This window comes from Aythya marila (genome assembly GCF_965140915.1).
Source record: "Aythya marila genome assembly, chromosome: 7".
Taxonomy (NCBI): domain Eukaryota; kingdom Metazoa; phylum Chordata; class Aves; order Anseriformes; family Anatidae; genus Aythya; species Aythya marila.
The window spans coordinates 35,613,819-35,620,439 of NC_139048.1; positions in this window are offsets into that span (position 1 = coordinate 35,613,819).

Consider the following 6,621-nt stretch of genomic DNA (forward strand, 5'->3'; position numbering starts at 1 on the left):
GCTTCGAAGCCCAGGGACTTGCTCACAGTAGATGGGCAACTAAACTGACACAAATGTCCAGATCCTGTAGGAAGCAACCAAAGTTGACCTGTGAAGAGGGATGCTAACAGATACTTAAGCTTTCCTTCAAGTAGTCAAATCCTTTCTGATTCCTACAGGTGTCTGAAGACCTGCTAGGTCACAGCAGTAAGCTGTTCACTGCATGATCCATTAAGAGTCTGCAGGGTGAAAAGGACTGACCTTTCCTTTTATCCCCTTATGCCACCAATTGGGAGCGTTTTAGAGCCTGAGCTTTCCTCTGATATTACTGAGTCAAAATGCTCACATGAGACAACTGCCTGAGGTAGATAACCCTCATCATCATCTCAAGTCTCTGTTGGAAGCAACACAGAGAGCGCCCTTGGCTTGCTTATGACGATCTTCCTCTAATCACTGTCAAGGAGAATGGCCTTGTAAAAGCTCCATCTCTGATATCTCTTAAGTCAATAGACTCAGATAGCCAAGGGTGAGAAAAATAGCACTGAAAGGACTTTGAATGACAAGCACAGAATTTTATTTTTTAAAAAAAGCAAAAATAACATTGCTGGAAGACCAGTAATTGGCAAGAAGAGTGATAGTTAATGTCTTATACAAAGAAAAGCAAGAGATGCAGAGTGAATCAAAATGAGGGAAGCTCCTTTAGCCTTCTTGCATTAGAGACCCACAGGTAGTGCTTGCTATGTGAGTCTAAGCTGTCATGGGAAAAGCATTTTCCTTCAGGATTAAAAGATCCATGCTGAAGGTTACCAAGATCACAAGTCTTGATTCTCAGTCAAGAACATGTTGCCTCACACGTACTGGATATTTTGTGAGTTGTAGGCAGGACCGTCTCAAAATTAAATTCAGTAGGTTACCACTTAAACTAGTTCAGGAAAATATATTTTGAAACAACCCTCCTCCAGCAGTGCACTCCAAACTCTACAGAGAACAGCAGAAAGATTTGTACTACATTTAATGATCTGGAGATTTTTAATCTGTTAACACCACTGATCCTCAAAGGTGTAACAACTTACTTGTCATTTTAGCAACTAGGAAAGACCAGCTGCCCCTTCCAATTCTTTCATTCCAGTGCAGCCATTTATGGATACGTATGTCCGAGATCAGTCAATTAATCAGTTCACAGTAGCATCAACATAGATTGGGGCTACTGATTTAAACAATGAAAATACACTGAAGTAGCCAGCAGATCATTCTGAAGAGAAATGTGCCCCAACAGCAGTTGAACACCTGTTACCCCACTGATATTTACATCTGAGGAAATGCTACATTATACAGGAACATGCAGTGCAAACAGAACCAAGAGCCATTGCCTGAAAACAGCTATTTACATAGCAGGTGTAAACCAGAGCAAACAGTGGCCAAAGCAATGGGAAATGTTTATATTGCCCCCATAAGCTGATGAGGATTGCCAAAAAATAAGGTAAGGGTGCTTAGATGAAAACAGATAGTCAGGCTTAATGAAATATGACCTTTATATCAGGATTTTCCTTATCACTCTGCCTTTCCAAAGCTGATACAAAATGCGATCAAACAGAGCCCATAGCAGTGTCATATCTTCGTGAAGGTCTGCAGACACCAAGCAGGAAATACTGCCATTCAAAACGGGCTAGTCAGAAGTAACCCCAAGAACTAGAAAGCCGGCAAGTTCTCCACCATTTGTTGCAGAATAGATTTATTTGCTGTTTAGAAGTCCAATTTTAAGTGCAGCAAATGCAGCTGCAATCTCACTGAATAGATATCATCTTAAAAGTAGTTTATGACTAGCAGATACATTTCCTATCCCTTCTGGGCCAATACACATCTCATACCTACTCCATATTTCAACATACAGTGCAAAGGAGCACTTAAGCCGTGCATGTTGCAGGACAGAGGAAGGTTTCCTCAGGTAACTAATTGGAGGGGACGTAATTTGCATGACTTTTTAGTAGCTTGTCAAAATAATTTGATACTCTCTCCCTCCTTGAAAAAAAAAGTTGATTATACATAGTCCAAAAAGAGACTTACCCACATCAGCAGAGTGCCAAACTATCTTTTTTGAGCACCATTGGAATTAGACCAAACACACATTTACCAGCTGTCCTGCAGACTTGTCCCAAGCAGTGCCTATTCAGCCCCTAGAAGTGTGGTATGTCCCTGAGCTGCTCTCTGGACTTTGTTAACAGTAACTTTAGTCTTCAGTCAGAAACCGGCTTATGCATAAGGGACACTTCCTAATTTTAATTGTTCAGAAGCATCCACTGTTTTCCTTCATTTTATTAAGTCTTTTAAATCATGAACCTACTTCCTCTTGTCACACACATCATTACCTTAACACTTTCCCTTCTGTACCAACTCTGCACTCGGCCTAAAGCAGCAGGTACTGTTCTTGTTTTTCAGCAAATTGAGCGGTGTTTCAGTGAACCCAGCTTTGCCAGTTGCAGTACACGCACTTCTGGTTCCATTACCATCACTGCAGTTGCTTTAAGTGTTAAGAGGTTTTCTTTAGCAAATCAAATTCAGAACAACCCTGTCTCAGTACTGAAAAATTACCATGAGTTGTAAACATACCTCTATAGCACCTAAGGTTGAGATTCCCACCTTTCCGGTACAACTGTGGTCCACCTAGTGAAGGATATGGATAGGGATGAGATACCATACTTGGCCTTACAATTTGAGTTGAGTAAGTTGTAGATGGGTGTGTGTGGTTTCCTTTTTGTCCTTTAAATCAAATGTTAGTCGTCTGATAGAGCCAACAGAGCAGGCTACAAATAAGTCAGCTGTAGCTTGCTGACCAGGCTCAGAACAGTCACATCTGAGCCTTAACCAGACACTGCTTTGTGAATAAGAAGCTAGTTGGCTAAAGCAGAGGATGACCACCTCTGCAATGGGTGCTAAAGACAGCACATGGGCATATTTGGACAAGCAAAGCAGGATGGTAAATAAAAGCTGTGGCAGCAGTTCCAGCCTCGGCTCTGAGGAACAGCTGCTTTTTCCTCCATGAGGTGTTTCTTGGTTCCCGCTGAGATCTGAGGAGTGTTGTGTTCTCCAGCTCCTCCCCAAATCAGAAACTAATTCTGCTACAATACCTTTAGAAGGGTTCCGACAGGTTTGGATCAGAAAGGAGAAAGCGAGTCTCAAACTGAAAGCTTCTTCTGTTGAAGTAATATCCACGAAGCTTCTTGTGTGCTTACCTCCCTGTCCGTAGCCTTCAGATCACCTTTTTTCTCTTTAAGTCTCTCTACTCCTTGCATTTCTTTTCTTATACTCTAAGCCTCCTCCTACTTGCTTTCAAAAACCCCTCTCTCACCCATCACAGTTCCTCCTTCAGATCCCTCTTAGTCTTCCTTTCTCCCCTTCTAAGTGAGGGGATAGTCACTACATTGAACCAAACACCTTGAGAAAATTTTGTTCTCCAGACAGATCACTAGACCTCACTCCACCCAGCCCTACTCTGAGATGGTACAAACTAATGCACAGCATTCCAGCCTGTGGAGGGAGCAATACTAGGCATTAATCGCCCTGGAGTTGCCTTTATCTTTAATCCTTTGTGCAATTTATTGTATCTCCTACCATACTAAACTACTGGGCAGAGAGTATGATTTATAACACAATACTCAGCCAACAGGTTTTAATAATAAGAGCCTGTGTAAGAAAATTAAATAGATGTTTGCATTTTCAAAAGCAAACATGGTTCAAGAAGTAGTTGATGTATGATAAGGGAAAATATTTAGGACAAGAAAATAAGCAAGGAAGAGGGATACCAGATTTATGATCAAGTTGCTAAGGATTGTAAAGTGATAAAGAATGTGGATAAAAGGAAAATACGTGAACAGATGAGTTCTGTATGTTTGCTAACAGCAATTCCAGGAACAGATACTTAGTGACACTGATCCATTTCCAGGTGCTGTAAAGGTTCATAAACAGCGATAGGAAAATACCCACAAGACAACAAATCACTGGGAGAGAACAGCATACAAATGAAGCATTGTTTGAAAAAGTCTGTGGCAGAGAATGCTTAACATGTTCTAATTAAAGATGATGGATTCATTGAACACCACAGCATGAACATACTGCTAGGAAAACTGACCCAGGAAGGGCACCACCTGACCCTGACATCTACATCAGCATGTGAAAAGGTATAGATTTCTCTTTACATCAGCTTTTACTGTAGCTTCCCTGTTTGAGGGATTTAGAAAGAGAAGTTTTTCCTGTTTTCTTTGTTCACTACAGAACCTCTGTTTTTAAGAGTCAGTTATTTCCAAAGGGCAGAGAGTATATTATATCCTCACTAAAATGAATTACGTCCAACTAAAGTAAAAGCAGCTGAGCTCAGTCTGCAAGTATCCAGTAGTAGGTTGGCTGTTCTGGAAAGTACAAACCCTATAGCACTTGGAACTTTGTTTTTAAAATCAAAAGCCTAATTTGATCCTATACCAAATTTCAGTCTTGTATACCCCAACTTTTTGTTCCACACTTATTTTGAATGGGATGGAAGACTAATTAAACAAAGATTTAAGTATCATTCCCTGATGGGATTTGCCTGTACCCAAGTAAAAAACATTACTGACCAGCTGCCATAATACTGATGTAACATTATGGAACTTTATTTCAACCAAGACCAGACTGCTTTTAAAGTCTCCCCACATACACACACCTCAGTTTTCACATTAAAAACTATATTGCAAACCTATGGGTCTTTAACAGGTGTTCTGTCACTACATAAGCTGTTAAAGGCAACTTTAAATTCAGCAGTTACACTGCCTACTAGTAAGAAGAGCAATTTGGCATTTCATAACTTAATTACTAAGCAACTTAGTCCTAAGTCCACTGCGCATTCAGTGGGAAGCAAACAATACATCACCTCCAAGTTACTTCAGGAAAGGTAGAGAACGATTACCTTAAAATAGAGAACATTATCTGCAGCTATGAGAAATATGCTGGGTATCGCTTGCTGGGCCCATATCCAACTGTTAGTTTAGTACAATTCAATTGTCTAAATGCCCTAATAAAAGATTATGAACCAGTGAAACCCTGCCAAGCACTACGATGGCCTCAACTGAAGGACAAAAGTAATGTACTGTAGCAATACAGTTCTCCCAATTCGCAGTCAAAGCACTATCAATAAATAGGGCTGCCAATTATTATCCGCATAATAATAGCAAAGCGCCTCCTGTTTTCACCAGCATAAAGAGTCAGCTCAGATGGCCGTAATTTCAGCATCGCAAGCCTTTCACATCCTAGGTCTGGACAGCAGGACACTTATGCAGTATAGATTATTTATTTTTTTTAACGCGAATTATTTACATCACTGAAATGTGTACTGTATTTCAGAACAGAGCTACTAAAATGAGTTATGTCATTGGTTATGATACCCCCACATCTGACCTCAGACAGGTAGATGGCATTTTGCTCATTTCCCTGTCCTGTTTGCTAGGAATACTAAAATAGCTACCATTGCAGCTCTGAAGGAACTGTTACTCCACCAGTCGTAACAGTACCTGGTACACAAAAGTGGCAGGCTCATAGCTTTTTTAAACCGTAATGTTTTAGTACTGACATCTTTTTGTTAGGATAGGCCAAAGCATTCACTGTACCACACAAAACTGAGATAGACACCTGTACTTACATGACAGAAATAAGGCTTTGTCAGTATTGCAAACAACAAAATCTGAGTTTGCCTAAAGTCTTCCTCTCAGCACTTAAAGAACTTCCAATCTGTCTACTACAAAGAGACAAATTAAACGTTAACACCCCAGATAACTGTTTAAAGAGATTAACTTCTGATTCTCAGAGCAGTTGCTGGCTAGAGTGTTTATCTTCTATAGGTTCCCCCTCATTCTTCTGTTCTGGTGTAACCATTTAGCACCAGCAATGCTATCCCTTAGCCTGGAAGCTCAAATCAAGTTACTACACTCAAAAGCAGACAAATGAGACCCCTAGCGTAATTTGCCTTGCACCCCATCTCTGATGTTAATAGAAATGAACCAGCCATAGCAATCTTCTTCCCATCTACCTTTGATTAAGAGCTAACTTTCCATAAAAGCAGTTTCAGAAAAAGCCTCCCCCTTTTGACTTGTCTACTGCTAAATAATTCCATTGATGTGACAGCATCCACATACCTCTAGCAGGGAGGTTAAGAACCACCCAGCAGAACAACGCTGATCCCCCAGCTGGTATTTACATCTAACAACACAACTTGTTGACAAAAACTAGGTCTAACACTTTCAGCTACTCATATAGACAATAATGAACAGCCAAGTGACAGGATGTTATCTCCACTGCTTGCGTTTTAAAGTCTCATTCCTCAGCATCTGTAGGAAAGACTTCCTAGCTTCGCTATTCTTGAAGTCTGTATTATTCCTTTCACATGCCTGATTTAGAAACTTAAACACCTTCATTACTATTCCACACTTTGCTGCAAGCTTTGGCCCTAAGCCAGAAAGTATAAGAGCTCCATGGTGCTTAGAGCCAATAAAACTTGACAGATGTGAAGTCCTACAACTAGAGGGTACAGCAGCTATAACACTGTAGGTGGAAGCCTGCAGTTGAGTCTATCAACCATTTTAATGTAAATAATTTTTAGTCTTGTAGTCACGAGAGTTC